Here is a 20,708-nt window from a genome sequence, read left to right on the forward strand (position 1 = left end):
AAGGGAAGGGAAGGGAAGGGAAGGGAAGGGAAGGGAAGGGAAGGGAAGAAGGCAGCATGACTAAAAGGAAACTACAGCCTAGATGGTTAAAGGTAATATTGGACTGTTTGTAAATTGATGCTCCAGCATATGACTTGAAGAGAGGCTAATCCTTTACAGCTGTAATGAGAAATTCTGGAAGCTCTTCTTGATTGAACTGAATACTGTAATGTTAAGTATTTAAGGTTTTTCAATCCAAATCAACCAACGCAAATTAGTGAAAATTCAGTCCTTACTTATTTTATATAACAGATCTTCAACTGCAACACTGGGAAATAATCTCCCTTCATAACAGTAATGCAGGAATGACTTCATATTACTGAAACCCATAGATATAACAGCAATGAATGCAGTAGCCAAGACGTTGAGAGAATTAATATTCCTTTATTCACAGATAGATTTGAGGACTTCACTGAAGAATAAAATCTATGGGTCAGGAGAAAGCACGGGTATATAAAACCCACAGTGTAATCTTACTTCTGTCATTCTCTAGCTTTCAAGTGCTAGTCTTCACAGCCTTTAAAACATTCTCTTTTGTTGCTGTTGTTGTTGTCGTTTTTGTCTGTGATAAATATAGAAAGAGACAGAGGTTAAAACGTACATAATTTATCTAAAAGCAGTCATTGTGTTCTCTCCCTTTTGTCTCTGGAGTGATGTCCCAAATGCTTATGTAAAGCTAATAAAAGGGAGAGGAAGCCTGGATCTTTTATCATTCACTGGAGAAAACACAACTGTATATTTATAAAGCATAAAATATGAATTCTTTACCTGATGGAACACAGTGGCCTCTGAAAAACAGTGCTATCTATCTTGCTAATACATTTTGAACACACATGCCTGGGAGAAAAAACAACAAGAATTGTACAAAATCTTAATCGAGTGCATTTAAATTAACTAAGTAGCAATCTAAGTATTCATCAGCCTTTTCATTTTCCTTAAACAAAATAAAACTCCTTAAGTTTTCCTAGATATTTCAAACATCTATAGACAAGGATGTTGAAAATTTATTTCAAGTCTTTCTTTCCAGGATATTTTCTCCCTACAGATACTTTCAAAACAAATATTTCTATTCTAAAAGTGTGTTCTTTTAACACTTTCCTGATGCATAATAAATGCAGTGTGTTTTCAATTTCTGCCTCTGTTCTAACATTGTTCTAGGCAGAGTTTGATTAAAAGAAATAAAGTTTTTAAACTAATTCATGTTGGTTGTTCTGTATATTTGTGGGGGTTGCTATATAATTACAAGACATTCAATAGACCTTACTTCAGTGTATACTATTTTTATAGTCAGCTAAATTGAATAATTCAGCTCATTAATTAGTTTCTGCTTATTAGAAGGATATAGTACATTTATGGCTCCTAAAGCAGCACTTGTTAAATTGTTGAGTATATACCTTAGAAACAGCTGTGTAAAATTCTAAAAGAAAACTCCTGTACTCAAAGGGAAACTTCAGGCTTATGTAGACATTTTTAATGGTGCAAATAGGAAAGCAACAAAAAGGCAGGCACAGTCAATTAGGACCTGCTAGGAAAAGTTCTGGAGTCTGGGATTTTTTTTATGTGGACATAGTTTTTAAAACATTTCTGCTTGAAGCCTAGCTCAAGAATGAGATTTATTTTCCAATAAATTAAATGAGTTACCAAGGGACTAAGAGGTAAATAAAGATAACAGGGGCAATTATTACCCAGGAGAAACAACAAAACAAATTGTGAAGAAAGTCATAACAAATGCTGGGGCTCAGAGGCTGAAGTATTTTATTCACTTTAATAAGTTTCATATTTGTGATAAATCTTATAAAACTCTGAACTGTTGACACAGAAAACAGGGCTGCGGAACAGTAGAGAATCAGTAGATTAGAAGAATGACTGAGTTGGAGAAGATAGGAAAATCAGAAAATGAAACCAAGATCTAATTTTTGTTAAACTGTTATTGATGCAGTAAGTTAAAATGACTAGATTCAGATAAAATCTTAGTTAATATCTGAAAATTCAAGTCCTCCCCAGCTAGGCTCTCCAAAAATGTTGGACAAAGGTTCCCGCTTGTGTAAAGTCTTGTCTTAAACCCATGATATATAAAAAACAAACAAACAAAAAATAGCATGCAGGGAGTCAAGTTCCTGATAACCACAAAGTCAGAAAACTACATCTAAAATAAAATAAAAAAAAAATTATAAATAAAAGCTAAACTACATAAAAGTACTAAAGTACCCTGATGTTGTTATCTTATGAGGAATACACCCCACTAGAACTTTGTTTTATTCCATTAGCTGTTACTGGTTTGCTGGCAGCCATACACGTGTCACATAAATCCTCATTTCAGTAAATCAGGACTGGCACTTAACCTAATTTTGCAAAGTGCTCTAAGATCTAATGACAGAATCCTGCGACAGGAGCTCAGGACTATGGTAAATATGAGATTATGACATATAAAAATGATGATGTTTTAATGGAATTACAAAATATAATTAACCCTGAAGCTCTATATTATGTGATAGAAGTGATAAAAATTGTGACAAATTATCTGTTTAATTGTGTCTTCTATCATAATTATGTTTTTATAAATATGCTGTAAAACTCAATAATGTGTTTCTTAATGTTAAATTTATAAAACTCTAGAAAGATTTTTTTTTGTTTTGTCTGAAGCCAAGAAAATAAGTTATATTATGAAAGACTTTGAGGAACTTTGAGATTGTAGAACACTGTGGAACACTTTGAACTGTGAGCAAAGAGGAACTTTAATGCTATTTAAAACTTGAATGCTATTTAAGAGAAGAACAAAGTAACAACAACGACAAAAATATAATTTGATGGCAGAAAAGTATAATTGGGAAAATGTTAATAATTCCTTTGGTGCTAATTTGAGAATGTGACTGTCACAGTTTTTCACGTGATTTGCTTTACTCAACTGTGGTCATGCAAAGTTAAAGTTAAGCAAAATATGCTCAGAATAGTCATTAACTTACGACTGTTCTACTAAATAGTGTCTACTCATTAATTTTATCATTTTATTACTAGATAAATCCAGTCTAGTACCAGCCTGGTGTATGTCTAGTTTGCTTAATTAATGTTACTGTATTGTAGGGACTATTTAATCTCTTTGGACTCTACCACAAAGCATATAAACCTGGGAGACCTGATGGTAATCCTTTCAATTGTAAATGGAAGTGACAAAAGCATTAAATATCTTTTCCGTATCTTGTGCGTGTGTGTGTGTGTGTGTGTGTGTGTGTGTGTGTGTGTGTGTGTGTGTGTGTGTGTGTGTGTGTGTGTGAAAACATTCTCCCTTCTGCCAAGCAGGCCTTCTGCCATACTTGCTTCACTTTCTGCGCAATGTAGTGGACTCTGGAGTAATGGACCTTGATGGACCTTGAACAACACTAGCTTTCATGAATCCCTTTGCTCTTCAGAAGAGCATTGAATTATATCATGATCATCATATGCCTGATCAAGCTTAAGTTCACATCCTAGAGTTCGGAGTCTTTAGTCTATTACTCACCTTCTACACTTCCCCTGGGATCTAAAACTCCAGCATGTCATGGTCAGTACAGCAAGGGCTGCCTCTGACCTTCATAGCCATAACTCTTCCTCATCATGTCTGGCAGGTCTAGCACAAAATATATCCTAGTCAGCCTATTCAATACCTGAGTAAAAACATATGCAAACTCCATAAATCTAGATGTCTGGCATCCCAATATATTGCTTTCCAGAAGATGTCAGAGTGCCTAATATTCCCCATGAGAACCAACTCTGCAATCATGAAACTTGTTCCAGTTAAAAAAGGCTTCATTCACGTCCTCTTTCTCTTGGTGAGGTGATCCATAGTAGACACACACTATGGCACCCTCTTTGTTGCCCTCCAACATAAGCTCCATGAATCTGAGATGCTGAGTTTTTTTGCCCTTACAAGCCCTTACCCTTTGTTCTCTTCCCCTGATTTTCCTTAAGAGACCATCCATTTCTCACAGCATTTCTGTTGTACAAAATGCACTACCATAGTTCATAATCCCAGTAACATCGTAGCTCTGCAACTGCTCAGGGACTTCTAAGTTTGTCCATTTCATTCACATCCCGCATGCATTTACGTAAAAACATTTCAGATTGGCTTCTGTTCACTCCACATTCACTCTACTTGAAAGAATATGAGATGGCCAAGTCATGCCTTCTCATGCATGATTTCCCTCCCCAGAATTCTCATAATTATGCATAAATTTTGAAGTCTGTATTTCAGTGAATTTAAGCTCTCTTCAGAAAATTAGTAATTCAGTTGGCAGAGGCATTCTTGTTGCACTTCATCAGGTGGCTTCTACATCTCCCCAGCAATACTCATACTTTGGAGAGGGTTCCAGAAGCCAGAGACTTGCTGTCAAAACCAGGCACAAGGTGTAGATCTCTACGTGGGCTTCTTTGTCCTTCACTTATCCCCAGAGGTCCTCTTGCCAGAATCTTCATTGATTGTATCATGGTGTCCATATGGAGAAATATGGAGCATCAGACTGGGCACTGGATATGATGATAAATCAGATGTGCCCTTCATCTAATCAAGTTGTCTCGCTCCAGTTATAGGAGGGAGAGAAGGTTATTTAAGATATGTGTACCTGATTGCGAGATTAAGACATAACGGGTCAAATGTTTGCCCAACCAGTTTATTACAAATCCCTAGTCACTAAGGGAGGGCAGACAGGCAACAGAAAAGATACAAAATAAAAGCAAGGAGTCTTTGTAGTAAGCAAGAGAGAGATAATCACCACCATGGTCCCAGCATTGCTCATAGTTCAGACACTGATCTTCAGTAGTGTTTGGTCATCAGAGGTTGCTGTTCAGTTGACAATGACAACCAGTTGACAATAACGACAACTTCCAACAACAGTACAAACTTATTTATAAGTCCAAAGTGGTTGAGTCAGCTCTCTTTGGAGTGGCAGCTCCTGGCTTTGGGATCTCAGCAGAAACTCCTTTGTTCCCATCTTCCAGGCCTTGCCAGCAGATAAGAGGGAGCAGGGAGGTGCCCACCTGCATCCCGTTTTTCACAGGGTATGATGGTATCATTCCCCAGTCTCCCATACCAAGCTGGAGTTATTTGGTCACAGGCCAGATCTTCCACCAATAAACACCCCTGAGCACTCTCTTCTGAAGGCAAACAGCTCCAAAGAAATGCTTTCAAATGTAAAACTGTCCACAAAGTGATGCCGACTGCCACACACCTCTCACCTCCTAGACAAGTCAGAGTTGTATCACAAGAAATGCCTCAGAAAGCAAGCTTTGAGCCAAAAAAAAAAAGGGTTTAGACGCAAGTGTAATCAGTATATTCTTCCTTCCATACATCACTGGAGAAAGTTTTATATGGATTTCCACAAATAGATATTGCAATGACCACTCCAACATGTTGTGGAGCCACATTAGCAGGTGCTGATCCAAGATAACAAGTTCTATGGAGAGGTAACATGCCATGTGTGACCTCTGAAGAAAGGCCAGATGGATTCATAGCTTCATTGGACTTATACTACTCCAACCTTCACGTGGATCGTGCCTTGGAACACTGTGACAAAATACAGAATGACAAGTTGTGTTTTCAGATCAGGACATCCTTAGCTTTGTACCAATGTTCCAATAGCACTTTTAAATACACTGTATGATTCAACTTGCAAACAGGTATACACTACAAAACAATAGAGTACCTCCTGTGCATTCTTATCACAGATATGAATATGCTTGTATCAATTTTTGTTGATTGCATCAAATAAATTACATTCCAGGGCCTAAATACATTTCGTAGGAACAAGTGCCAGCTTTCTGTCTCAAGCTAGTATTTAAGGATTATCCTTTTGCCTGAGTCCAGTCTCTTGCCCACTTTGAATCATTCAAGCTAGATTTAAAATCACATTCCTATTTTCTGTGGGCTTTTTTGCTCCAATGAATGACTGATATACTCATTAAATAAGGAAAAGGATCCTAACTAACCTTGCAGCACTGTAGCTTTTTTATTTATTTATTTTTAGCTCAATTACACTAATGCTCAGCAAAAGCTAAGTAAATCCTGATTTCTCAGTTAATGTGTTTTACTTCCAAATGGTAATTATTAATCATTTAGTGTTCAATCCCAAAAGGCTGTGAATGGATAGCTGCTGATAACCATCACTGAGCTACTCAGCTGCTGCTGATTGTGTTGCTATCACACTCAGAGCCCAGTAAAACAGAGCAGATTATTTGGATTCCAAACACTTTGCAGCTGGGATTATGTCTGCTTTCTCCCACCCTACATCTACTACAGCAGAAAGGTGGCTGGTAGTATTTAATGAATGCTGAGGAAAAAAGGAGAGGCTATGCTCGTCATCCATAGTACCATCTGTCTGTCCATGAAAGAGCTAAAAAGAACACTTGCCCCCAAGAAATATACAGTGCAAATTACCTCTTCAGGTACCTCCGATACCTCTTACATATACGGAAGTATGAACTTATTCAAATATTTTCCGCCTTCTCACATTATTAATCTCAGCTCACAACATTCACAAAGAACAAAACCAGAAAAATGGCTCCTCTCTTTCCCATTATCACTTCTTAATCTTTCCAGGTACTGTCAAGCAATACCAACAATGTACAAATCTCGTTCTCATCCTTCCCAAGCCCATGCCCAACCCCAATTCTTAGCACTCATTTCATCCATGACACCTCTGCTTGGAAATCTAGGATACAGGATTTGTCCTACCTAGGTAGGTGGAGAAGGCAATCTGGAAACTCAAGATTGTGTTTAACGGCTCATTGGCCCATTGTCCTGACTCAGAAGGTTGCCTTGAAGAAAACAGCTCTGCACTAATGTCTATGGAACAAAAACAGATTGAATCTGTTCCCATCTGTCTAGAGAGATCCTGAGAGAATATTTGCCAGGATGAGCAAGAGTAATGGATTGTGCAAGATCTCAGATTTCTATTTCATGTAAAGAATCGTAACAGAGAAAGTTGCATCCATTCCTTTTCTTAATTCAAAACAAAGGTAATCCAGTATTTGTTAGAAAAACTTAATTAAAAAAGGGAAAAATTCAGTGAAACGCCAAATCTTACCAAATCTCTGAAACAAAATACTGAACAAAGAAACCTGATTTTTGATTGAAGTTGTATGTTAAAAGTATAACATTTGTAATACAAGAACACATCTACAAATAAAAATAAACATTCTGAAAAATAAGTTTAAATGTTTTGTTTCATTCTTCAATTTGAAATCTTTTTTTTCTTAGCCCAGAATTCCATATAAATGAGCATGTTCCTAGAGAAAGGGTCAGTTTTGAACAAAAAGGAATTTCCTGATGAAAAATATTCTGTTGAAAATCCCAGAGCAACTCTACTGAAATCCTTGAAGTGAGCACCCCATTCCTCAGCTGTATTCATCAGATCATGCCAGACATACTGGGCTCAGTTTGCTACTGTAAATTGAATTAGTTCTGCTGGCTTCTGATGTTTTTCTGATGTTTTCGATTCAGCCTGCTTCTGAGCTTGTGGACCAAATCTCGGCTCATGATTATCAGCGTTCCGCTAACAAGGAATCAAAGTTTGTCCTCAGTGCTTACTATGGGCAGTGAAAAGGAAAAGGACTTTCCATAAGACCAGTTTGGCTAGGCTTAGTCACCTTGTAACGAAACTATCACCTTCTTTTGAATGCAGGCAGAAGACAGAGTAAACCTGCTCGGACAGGCATAGGGCTGAATCTGCTTATGGTGCTTTTTCTACGTTTGCATATGTACATGTGTCTCACTCCAATTTATACGAGGGAGTGGGGGTTCTTTCAATATATGTATACCTGACGGCAAGATTAAGACACAATGGGTCAAATGTTAGCCCGACCAGTTTATTACAAATCCTAGTTGCTTAGGGAGATGGGGAAGGGAAGGCAGGCAATAGAAAAGAGATAAAAGCAAGGAGTCTTTCTAGAAAGCAAGAGAGATAGTCACAACCGTGGGTAGAGTCTTATCACAAAAGATACCTCAGAAAGCAAGCTTTGAGCCAAAAAAAAAGAAGGGTTCAGACAACATGGCAGACTGAAGAGGCCTTTGTTTTTCCAGCATTTACAGACTGAAGTATGACAGTGACAAGGAAGAAGAAGAAGTATTACTAAAGCTGAGTAATCCTTCCTTACAACAGAGCTATCTCTTACAAACAGGTGCAGTTTTAACAGGAGGAAAGGGAACTGAGCTCTTTGAGGCACAGTTGGTGCGGTATTTCTGCTGTAAGTCATGTTACACAACAGTGGCTTAATAAGCCCCATTTTATCGAGGTGTGGATTTGACTTTTTTTATCACTCAGATTTTATGGTGGATTTTTAAAATTTATTTATTAACAGTCCCAATTATAATGTAGGCACATCCACATATAAATGAAAAAATAAGGGATCTTCCCCAAAGAGCTTTCAGGGCCTACTTTCAATGAAGAGCAAACATTGCCCATTTCATCTTGTATCCAAAGTATTTTTCAAAGCATCCTATCAATTTAAATCCTCTAGGTGTAGAATTAATAAGGATTAGACAGATTTAATAAAGTATGTAATCTTCAGAAAGTGATAACATTGTTTAACACTCTATTTCTTTATAGCAATTATCTCTTTATCCATACTAATAGGAAATGCCAGTGTTTCTATTACCACGCATCTCAGTCTGAAACCCTTATAAAGGCAAAACTTTCCTTCAAAAAAAAGGCAGAGAAAGGACTCTGTGATTTTACCATCATATTACTATTCACATTAAGTAAAATATACACCACTAATATATGAAACTTCTTTAGAAGCAGTATTTAAATATTATGTAAGACTTTTGCTTACTTTCTTAGAGAAAGGAAGAAATCATTCCTTCCACTGAAAACAATGACATGGTAACTCTGAGGATTAAGAACCTTCAAACATTTCTAAAAATATCAGATTTTTATTAATTTTCACTTCATCCCTGGAGGAGAATTTGACAGTTGTCCCCGGTTAGCAAAGTCCGAAATTAGTTTGCTTCAATCAACAGCACTAAAAACTTTCACGAATGCAACTAAAGACCTCATTCAAAGAGATTTTCAAGAAATGGAACAGAAAGTAAATTCTGCTGAAGTCTGAAGTAATGCTATCTATTGATACTAAAACACTTGTGCTCCATCCCCAGAAACACTTCTCGATTAAGATAAATAAAACACCCATTTGTACAGAACTCTTTGCTTATTTTTTTACTAATACAGTCAATATTCACTAAAAATATTGGCCTGGATTTTATTATGAACCTTCTTATTTTTCTTCCATTTTACCGTTATCTCAAATCCCCATCAAATTTTTAATTAACATGAAAAGAGAGCCGATAATTGAAATGATCATCCAGAGGTCAAGCAAACCCAGTGAGATTTAATAAAGGTTAAGAGCAGTGTTCTAGTCAAAGGAGTGTAATTTCCAATCAAACCTTTAGAAGATAATTTTAATGGCTTGAATTTGCAAACATTTAGGAAAGTATGTTAATAAACTTTACATATGCAAATAACCCTGTTGAGGGCAATATAACTAGTCAGAGGTGAAATGATACAGTTGTAAGTGTAGTGAAGGTGCAGGAGTTGAGCAGCAGAGCTTTAAACAGATCTTCCAAAGTCACTGGAAGCCAGAGGTGCAACAGTACGTAGGTGTCCAGCTGGACAATGGATGCACGTACATATGTGCCCAAGTATTCTTACAGTTCCAGCTATTCAGAAGCTTTCTCTAGGAGGTTTTTTTCTGGCTGGACAGAAAGCAGAACTTTTTGCAGGATCACACTTATAATTTCCATCCATGCTACTTGCAATGCACACATTTCAAAATAACAACTAACATATTTTCCAGTGTGTTTGACTTAAGGATGACCACTGGAAACCAAATAAGCTGTTCAAAAACTCAAGCTGTTTCAAGGAGGAGGGGAAAATTCAGTCAGTCATCTTAGAATCATAGAATCATTAAGCTTGGAAAAAAGCTCTAAGATCACCTAGTCCAACCCCCAACCCACCCCCACCATGCCCACTCACCATGTCCCTCAGTGCCACATTTCCATAGTTCTTGAGCACCTCTAGGGACGGTGACTGCACCACCTCCCTGGGCAGCCTGTGCCAATGCCTCAGCGCTTTTCCTGAGAAGAAATCTTCTTTCTTAATGTAATTCTTAAAGCAAACATGGGAAACAACATGGCTACCCAAGATTCTGCTATCAGACAAAAGTCCATCATTAATGTAAATAGAAAATGCTTTTCTTTCCAAGATTTATTACCACTATCCTGCAATTAGCAAAAAAAAAAAACATTGGAGTGTTCTGATCAAAAGTGTAAAACAGGAGAGAACATTCATTTTTGCATTTGCTACTTTTTTTTTTTTCACTGTGTTGGCCCATTTTTAGTTTGGCTTAGTGTAATTCACAGAATTCTCTGCATTCCTGTTATTCACTGCAGAAGACTGTTCACACAGCTCGTGTTCACATTTTCCTTTCTGGTTTGCTCGTATGTGGTTGAAAGCACCACCTTCTGGCCAGTTCACACTGACATTTAAGCAGCAAGCAGCTGAAACTCCACATATGCTTTTACTTCACATATACCACAAAAAAAATGCACATTTTTGTTATTGCAAGAGCGATAGCTTAATACATGCAGTTGCAATAGAAAAATTAATATTAAGTACGCTACTTCAACAATATGAGATCTGACTTTTTTCTGTAATATTAAAATTCATGATTTAAAGTCCTGGAAAAAATGTGAGCAAAAGCTGTCAGTGGAAATCTTGGAAAACATTCACCTTCCCGTTTTGTTTCCAGATGTTTGGTAAAAATGGCCCATCCCACAGAGTATGAATAATTTTTTTTTTATCTTAATATATGCAAGCATCACTGAAATTATTAAGATGAGTTTCATGTCTAAAGCATACACAGATGTGATTGGAACTGGTAGCTGACATTAAATTTGCAGCATCTGCAATTGCAGTTGTGTATCCTGCCACATTTCCTATAACTATCATAAAATCTGAAAAGAGACTAACAATTTAAGACCTGTCACAGTATTATTAAGGGGTTACTTAGCAGAAACACATGGTGGAGATTAAGGAAATCATTCTGCACTGCTCTGTGACTCATTCAGCTTCAGCCAATTGTTCTCCCTTTATTGCCTTTTTCGTGTTTGATCTCTCTGTGGACCCAATCAAATCCTCTCACTTATGTTTCTGTAAAAGAAGATGGATCACATCTCTTCACTCATTTCCTAGGGAAAAAAAAATCTTTTAACTTAGGTTCAACAAATGTATCTTTTTGATTTCTAATTTATGAAGTAGGCATACTTTTTAATGCTGGGATATTAATTAGCTGAAAAAGGCTGATTATTTATTCACTCAAAATCCACTACACTTGTTTATCTCATACTTTTTATGTCATTTATCTCATATTTGTATCACAAAATGTGATAATGTGTACACAAATATCCTAAGTTTGCAAGAGATTTTGTAGTAAGTTTTTTAAAATAGCATTCTTGGTACAAGTAGCATGAGCTCTGCAGCTTTTATTTTAAACATTTGGAGAAATAATTCAGATGCTGAGCTCCACAACAAAAATTCTCAGTGGTTTTAAATGGACCAGACTTCCATCAATTTGTTTCAAAATGCACAAGCTGGCATGGAATGCAGGACTGCTACAGAAACTGGGTTTCTTTATCTTTTTTTAGGCTGCAGGCATTTGGGGAGTTTTGTGCAGCACTTCCCACTTTATGTTCCAACTTGCTTATTTTCTAAAGGCAAGCTCAGAATGATAAAAATCAGACCAGCAACTGGAGAGCATTAATGAGGCACAAGACATACCCAATAATTCTTTGTAACCATCCTTGTTAAATCAAGGCAGGACTTCCTGGGAGCTGCGCAATTATACCTCCTTGCCACTGAACACCTTGTGCCTTGTTAATGCTTTTTGTCTGCAGCACCACTGCCTGTTTATGTCCACCTGGTGATATTGGAACCTGGCGTGGTTTAAAGTAATGTTGTAATCTTTCTACCAGAGATGGAGAACTGCAAATTGTGTCTTACCCAGGGGAGATCCAAGTGAGTATCTTAACAACTTTGCTCTGGAGGCCATTCTTCTTAATTAAAGAGGTCCAGCTTAAGGCTAATGCTGCAAGTGAAACTTGAATCGGGATGAACTGGAAGTCAGCGGGAACACACAATGTAGGATGTATTTCATTTGTGTCTGCTGAGGAATGTGAGCAGTCCTGCCTGGTGTTATGAGTTCAGAGAGACCCAGGTACAGCTCACGGCCGTGGGGGTTATGATTCCTCTTCAAGTATATAGCTCAGACCCAGCCACCTATTTCCTCTAAATTTGCTCCTCTGCCTTTTATAATGATTGACCAAGCTCTACAATGTACTGTCAAGTGTACAGAACAGATGGCCCATCATTTCTTCCACTTTCTCTACAATTTAATATCCCCTTTGCCTTTTGAAGTACTGCACTTCTCTGCTATAATCGTAATGCCCGGTACTGAAAACACTAAACAAAAGCAGCTCAGCCAGTCACTGATATCTATCCCAGTGATTTCTCATGAGAAACACGGAGTGCTCATCTCCCAGAAACACCAAGTTTCCTATAAAAGCATGTTATGGAAACAGGCCCTGGAGAGTTATCATGCAATACATCTTCCTAAAGTAGTGATTAATTCACAGTAATTTACAATGAGTTATTTGAGTATATCTTTCACAGTGGTGTGATAAAAGCTTGGCTTTGTGTTGATGTTTGGATGGCATTGTGTCACCTGGTGCCTGCTTTTGATTTACATTTTTTGTTCTTTTGTTTTCAGGATAAAGAAATGTACAGCTGTGATGAGATGTTTGACTATGTGCTTTATCCTTCCAGAAATTAACAGAAGATACATTCCTGGCACAATAGCACCAAATTCTGTGCATGTTTCTGTTCCCTTAGTGGTGCTAAGAAGACTCACTTTCATTTCAAGATTTTCCTCCAGCGAAGTAATTTATGTTAGTCAAATGATTTTTAATTTTCACAAGAGAAATTTATAAAACCCAGCACAGCTCAGTTTTTGCTACAGCTGCTGCCTCCTTCGTTATTTATATGACAATACAATACAGCAAAGCAGGAATAGGAAGCCGTGCTGACAGAAAATGAAGATAGCATAAACAATACAGATTACAGCAGTAAAAGAAAAGCCTGGTATAAACCACTGTAAGTGGAATCAAGAAAAGAGAAAACTATGAAAAATCAGATTGTTGAGAGTGAGATCAGCATCATAGTTCCAGTTGGGAAGCAGAAAATACCAGTGTGATTTAGTGTCGGTTTCCTTTTCCTGCTTTCAGTTACCTGCTTCTAATGTTTAGACTGTGGTTTCTCTGGGATCAGGAATGTTCTTACTTACTAATTGAAGCTACATTTAGCCCACCCAAACCCTGACTTTGCAGGATCTTCTAAGCACTGCAGAGATCAAATTAACCACTAAATAAATTTTTGAAAATCCACAAAACATTTCAGACATATTCATCTTTCTTCCTCAGAGGAAGAGGGAATGAAACACACAATATATGTAACCACAATGACACACTCAACTGGAAAGCACTTACACATTGTAGGAAGCACCAAAGAAAATCTACTTACAGCCTATCTTGTTCTTTTACTTACTCTTCTTAAGAAAGAAGAATATAGCCAAGTTCTCCTTGCTTGGAAACAGAGATATTTCAGGCACTTAAAGTACCAAATATTTTAATACTTTAAGCTAGTCCAAAATAGAGATTTTGAATGGCTTAGCCTGCTACACCCTTGAGCAATCTCATCTGCAAAAATGCAAAAAAGTTGAGCAACTGCCTAATGTGAAATCCAGCTCCTTTCTGAATGTGCACCCAAGGTAGCACTTCATAACTGTTACAACCAGAGACCTAGCTGCTTGTTGACATTCTTGAACAAAGGGCACGTGGAATTGTCCCTGTTAGAGCAACCAGAGTTAGACATTCAATTGCTCCATGTTTTCAAAGGTATTCATGCATATTTGCTGTCCGCTCTTCTTAACGGGTAGCTTTGAAGAGAGGTAGCTGTGATGGCTGGAAACTTTGGAAGTTAAGGCTTGAAAGAAATCAAGGCTGCAGTCAATTTCCTGGGGAAATGTGCTAATTCAGATAAAAACAGAAAGCAAAGTTTGGTTTTCAGACTTTTATCTGGCATGTATTCATCTCCGGAGTAATCACTGCTTGCTCACTCTGACACTTCTTCACGTCTTAAAGGCTGGGATACAAAGATGTGTGCCCATTGCCTTGTGCAGTCACCTAATTTTGCCAAAGCAACAAGAACCCAAAAGCTTAGGGTTCAGTTGGTCGTATCAGACTGGAAGTAATTCCAGTCCCACTGCTCCTTCTCCTTACCTGGTGCAAGTGGTGAAGGTTATATTCCGCCAGTGGAGCAGTACTTGATTACAGGCTGTGTTCCTATTTAAGCAACTACCAGAGGATAAGGACTCTTTAGCAGGGTCGGTTGTGTTAGGACAAGGGGAAACGGTTTCAAACTGAAAGTGGGAGATTTAGGCTGGATGTAAGGAAAAAGTGTTTTATTGTAAGGGTGGTGAGGCACTAGCATATGTTGCCCACAGAGGTGGTGGATGTCCCCATCCCTGGATACACTCAAGGTCAGGCTGGACATGCTCTGAGCACCTGATCTAGCTGCAGGTGTTCCTGTTCACTGCAGCTGGACTAGATGATATTTAAGGGTCCCTTCCAACTTAAATGATTCTATGATTATAAGGTCCTACTGCTAGTGATCTCAGTTAATAAACTTCATTAGCTGCTCATATCCACATTTTGGCCACCCCAAATCCCTCTGCATTAGCAGACAGAATGCATTCCCTCTCTGAGCAGATCACAAGGTTTAGTGTAAAGAGTAGAAGTGATAATCCCAGCTATTACAAATATCAGTCTTTTGGACAGTACCACAGCAGAATCAGGGTCTTAAAACAACTCTTTAGCAAAAATGTTGCTGCAAAAAAGGCTACTGAAAGTTGAATGAAATAATACTGATTATTATCAGTATGTTTATAATTGATAAGTTAAATCATCAGAACAATTTCTTTGATGTAATCTCTCTCCGTTTTGGAACTGAAATCTATGTCAGAAGGGGAGAAACAACATTTTTTTTTTTTCGTTTTAGCTCTAGAGCCAGGAGTTGTTCAGGCATTAGTAATACCTTTGTCATGGGAATGCAGTGTCAGTTCCTATTTGTGTCTCAAAACTTTAGGGAAATGGATACTTAACCAAACAGGTGTTGAGGGAGAACACAGGAGAGGACTTCACGAAAGAATGAAAAGAGGAAGAAAAGAAAAAGCAGACTGGTGACCAAGAAAAATGGGAGATGGTTTTGTCCCTGCACTAGTCATGAATTTAAAAATAAATAACCTTTGTAGTCAGGACCAGCTTTAGCAGTCAGCACTATAGCAACTATCCTTTCTTGCCAGTCATTTTCTCCTGCTCAGAGCTAATCAGGTATCAGGCAATCAGAAAAGAGAAAAGAGAAAGGAACATAAAACCAGACCAGCTTGTGGGTTCACCCCCCCCTCAGTGCAAGTGACAAAGGAATGAAAGAAATAATAGCTTGTACCTACTTTCTTCATTTATTTTCCTTGGCTTAGCTTAGGCTTCTTATAACTGGCAATTAAATTTGTTTCTCCTGAGAATACTGGAGAGCCAGAGGAGAGGCTGTGCCTGCAGCACTCAGGCAGGAGCTGCATGCACTACAGGCAGCACCAGAAGCAGGCTCAGGCACTCCTTGTGCTTCCAAGCACAGGCAAAGACAACAAGATGCTGAAGAGTCTCAGGTGCCCCTGAGGACATGAGCCCTGTGCAAAGGTGCAGTCAGAGAGCAAGGTGAGCATAGTGTTGCTGTTGCTTATAAGAAGCTGTAGGCTTTGTGTTACGTTAACAACACAAACCTCAGGACTTGTCAGACCTTGTCTTTCCCTGCCTGAAGCTTCCTACTAGCTTTTCTACCTGTAAAGACAATGGTCCAATGATCATATGATGGTTATTTCCATTTTACCTTTTTCTTTTATCTTCCCACTACCATGCAATGCAATGATTATTATCGTGTATATATCTGTAAATAATAGACATAAATAACAAGTGATTATTCTGCGCAGAATGGGCTATCTGTGACTTTTGAATAAAACACAACAGAGGTTATGCATAACATGATGGCAGAGGACATGAAAGTACAGGCATGAGATAACTGCGGAGAGCCCAGGACTAGAGACAGATCACCTGCAGAAACAGGGGTAGTTAAAACAGGGTAACTGAAAGGACAAAATGACATGTGTAAAACATACAAACCATATACAATATATTCAGACATAATAAGGAATTATTTACAATATAGGAGAACAGTAATATATATATAATCCAGAAGAAATTAGATTCAGCTCTATATTTGTCTGGAACATGGCTTTACCTTGTGCAGTAAATGGATGTCAGTAAACAACTAAACCAAACTGCCCGAATTTCCCCAGACTGTTGCCATTTGGTTGATCTTGAACAAATTCCTGTTTTTGGTAGTGGCCCCAGTACATTTGGAATATGGGAACACAGTTGATTCCTGATCTTTGCTTTCCCTGTTCTCAAAGTCTAACTGCTAATTTACTGGCTTCGGTGAAATTTTAACATGTATCTATTAAAACAATGTCATTACAGACATTACTTCCAAATGTCAGAGTATATACTTTTATAAATACTTTATCAAAAAGTCTTTCACATATGTATTCAGGTCATTAAATATGGAAAATAATGTTTGTTTCCTTATTCGAGACTTACATCTGAGTAGGTAACTAATCTAGCAAGCTGCTGAATTTCATTCACTTAATGACATCAGTGCCATTAAAGTTCCAGTAGTACATAGACAAAGGAGAACAAGTGAGTTCAAGTTAAAATCTTCATCTACTGCTTAGACATTGTACACAGTAGCAAATAAATAATTCCAGATTTGTAATGTTAGTAAGTAAATACACCCAAATTGGCAGATCAGCTGCAAATGAAAAGCAGCAGCCAGCTTTTCCTACTTTTCCTAAAGAAAGAATTATTATTTTGTCATATCAAATAAGATCTCATTAATAAAATAAGGATTTTGCTCAAAAGACTGTTCATCATTAAACTGTAAGCCAGATGAGAGAGACCACATTGAGGAAGGGCTGATAAAAATAACTTTAGAAGATGAGTCTTTGCTGCCAGTCAAATTCTCCATCAATTATACATTACATGTGAAAGACCTTGCTGGATGTAGCCTCCTCTTGCATTAGCCAAATCTTAAAACCAAGCATAGGGAGAATCTTTTCATTAAAGAACAATTCGGATCACACTGAGTCTTTTATTATCTTACAGAGAAGGTGGTGCCATGGCACTGCTAAGATAAAAAGAATACAAAAGCAGGTCAATCTCATTGTGTAGAATTCCTTTATACAAGCTGATGCAATCTGACTTATGTATCAATATATTCCCTTTCCCTTTCATACAAGATACTGCAGCAGTGCTGTGCCTCCATAGAAACAATGCATAATACAAGCAACAAAGATTCCAAGCCAGTTTCTAAAAAAGAATTGTACAGTAACACCTTCATGGAGGTGGAACGACAGTATAGGCAAGAAGATACCAGTTTGTGCTTTCTTTTATGAAAAAGTTGACTCCCATTTAACATACAGTAATGACCAAATAGAATTCCTTTAAAATAATTAAAAAAAAAACAAAACAACAACAAAAAAAAACAACAGTGTGGTTTCACCAAAGAAAATCCAGAGTAACAACAGGAATACAAATGAAGATGCTCTAAATTTACCCGTCAAGCACTGTGATCAGAATCAAGTTTTTCAAGTTCCCCAATTCAGAAATATTACACTATAATCTATCTGGAAGAAAGGATAAAAAGAAATGTGGAGCATTAAAGTAGATAAATTGCATACGGCAACTCTGCACTAGATATAATTAGATGAGACAGTATGTTGGCAGAAAGGAAAAAAAGGAATAGTTCCAAAAGAGAGAACTTACATCAATGGCTGTGCTCATAACACATCAATTAATCTATCAATCAATATTTTATGGACAGATCTGTCTTATTACTCAGTCAGCCTGTATTTTGATCTGTCTTCAGCTCATCAAAAACACCAGTTCACTTCTACATTCCCACCACACTTTTTCTGCTTGTATTTAAAATAAACTCTGCAAACTTGGGTCATTTTTAATAAATTAATTGGAGCAGAGGACTGAAATATAGTTTCCCACATCCTGTAGGGGCATGTCACATCTGGTGGATCGCAGAATCCATCACTTTCCATCCTTCTCACTGGTTTAAGGAATATGTAATTGTTTGCATAAAACAATGTAGCTCCCAGATAGACTCAGGTTTTTTTTCTCAGAATCTGTCACTCAAATCTGTGGCCTAAACTGGGCCTCAAGGCAATTGAAATAACGTCCCCCCTGCTTGAAAGACCTAAACACAGAGTTGTGTTCCTGAATTCTGGCACACATAAAGTGTGTGCATGTGCATGAGTTCTCTGAGTTCCAGATACAATAAAGATCCAGAAAACAATTCAGCTACCCATACTCAGTTGATTAAAGTAAATTCAGAAGCATAAAGGTATCCCATCTGGTCACTGAGTAGCACTTGAGAAGACTTCCAGGTCTTCCATAGGTCCTGATTCTAACCTTCCAGCCTTGGGGAAGACATCAGATACCAGTGGACATCCCATCTGGCTCTGGATAACAGTGTCTCTCATCATTCCAGTTAATGGAGCCAAGATAAGGATTTGCATGTCAGCCTCCTGATGTCTACTGCAGCATCAATCCAGCAACGCTATGGAAAAAATGACTGAGAAATGGCTCTATGAGAAGCTTTGATTTTTTCATGTTAAGCCCAAAATACAGAGAAGATAAAGATCCAGAGACTGAAGCTGCTACTTCAATTCTCCAGTATTCATAGAGTCATAGAATCATAGAATAATAGCATGTCTTGTGTTGGAAGGGACCTTAAAGACCATCTAGCCCCAACCCCTGCTGTGGGTTGGTTGCCACTCATCAGATCAGGGTACTCAGGGCCCTGGCCAACCTGGCCTTGAGCACCTCCACGGATGAATCATCCACAACCTCTCTGGGCAGCCTGTGCTAGTGCCTCACCACTCTCCCTCTCATATTTGCTGAAATGATTTGGGATAAATTGAGGCACTTTTGTTGACACAGAGTCTTGGTAGTGTCCTGAAATTAATTTGTTGACACGTAGAGTAGACTACATTCCCTTACAAGTAGGGAAACAGAACAGTAAACTTTCAAGTCATGAAGAATATGGTGGAAATGTTGCTGAATAAGCCATATTTACAGAAAATGGAATGAAAGTACCATATAATTTTTTAGCAAAGATTTAAAAACAAGATGCTGCAGTCTCATAATAAACCCCAGAAAATTCTCCAATAAAGACTGCAGGTTTCTCAGATGATCTTTGGTCTGCTAATTCCTTAAATGCATTCTAAAAAAAGGATTGTAATTCTAAATTGATATTGCAGCAAAGTGTTTGTGTGGGACCCTTACCACGAGCTTGATAATAAAGTCTGTAAACATCAGCTGCTAAGGGGTTTAATTTGCAATTTTGTTATCTGTTGAAGGCAGAGGAAAAAAAAAAAAATATGAGGAGACAAAACAGAAGGTTTCAGGAACCCCTGACAACCACATCATTCTGTCATTGGTTTGCAATTCATTTAATTTTACATTGGTTTTGTGGTGCACCTGCTGCTATATGCTAAACTTTTATTTAAAAACATAACTCTTCTATTCCACCTTTTTCCATACGAATGAAGATAAATTAAGTAGTCATATGATTTTTTTCAGGGAAATTTTGAATTTAGAGTCGACTTTTGGAGTCCCTTTTCTACCTCTGCTGATGTCAGTTTTACAGAGATTTAATTCAGTATGTGAAACAAAGTTTCTATGAGTAGGAAGTTACTAATTCACAAAATGAACACAAGATTCACCGTGTCTCATTATGTACAGCACATGTTACACCTGTCACATAAATTAAATCAATCATGAAAAGCCATGAGGTTTGGGTCAACCTGAGGGTGTGCTTACAGCATTTTCTTGTAGATGTATCAAGATACATCTGAAGGTTAATTTGCCACTGATCAAACCAATGAATTTTTCACTGTTTTACCAACCAACACTGGTCCTAAAAGTTTTTGTAAAGAAGAAAGAAAATGTTCATCTCAAATACTTATGTGTTCAATGCTAGAAAGAAAGCATTAAATCTTCTGATCCATGTGCTGCTACTCTGACTCCAGCTTATTAGAAATGTGGTATCTTAGCTGAGAAAAAAAAGCAGTAATTGTTTTGAAGAATAGCAGAGGAATTGTAACACAGTAGCAACTGATTAGAAAAGTCTCCTCAAATCTAAGGATTGCAATGCTGTTAATCTAGTTACATCTTTGTTCTTTCAAAAACTAAAAACATCATTTCATAAACTGTTCCATAGAACTTTGTGAGTCCATCTTTATCTAAGTCCCATGAAGTTAATGATCCAGTTTGAAGGCTTTCTAAGGTTTCTAAGGAATGTGAAACGATTCCAAACCCAATTTTTCATGTAGTTGTCAAAGTATCCCAGTTTATTACTCTCCTGCATTTCATCTAAAATCCAAGTACAGAAAGGTAGTCAGAGCAA

The 20,708-nt window shown here is 37.6% G+C and overlaps 1 long non-coding RNA gene across 1 annotated transcript in view; it reads right to left on the minus strand.

Annotated features, from left to right (window-relative positions):
• Nucleotides 339-20,708, minus strand: part of LOC110393930 — a 32,670-nt gene continuing 12,300 nt past the window's right edge. The window contains exons 3-4 of the long non-coding RNA XR_002435271.1: nt 808-876; nt 339-601 (exon numbers count right to left, since the gene is read on the minus strand). This is a non-coding gene — a long non-coding RNA (uncharacterized LOC110393930). The remainder of the gene's footprint in view (nt 602-807; nt 877-20,708) is intronic.

This window comes from Numida meleagris, chromosome 1 (assembly GCF_002078875.1).
Source record: "Numida meleagris isolate 19003 breed g44 Domestic line chromosome 1, NumMel1.0, whole genome shotgun sequence".
NCBI lineage: Eukaryota > Metazoa > Chordata > Aves > Galliformes > Numididae > Numida > Numida meleagris.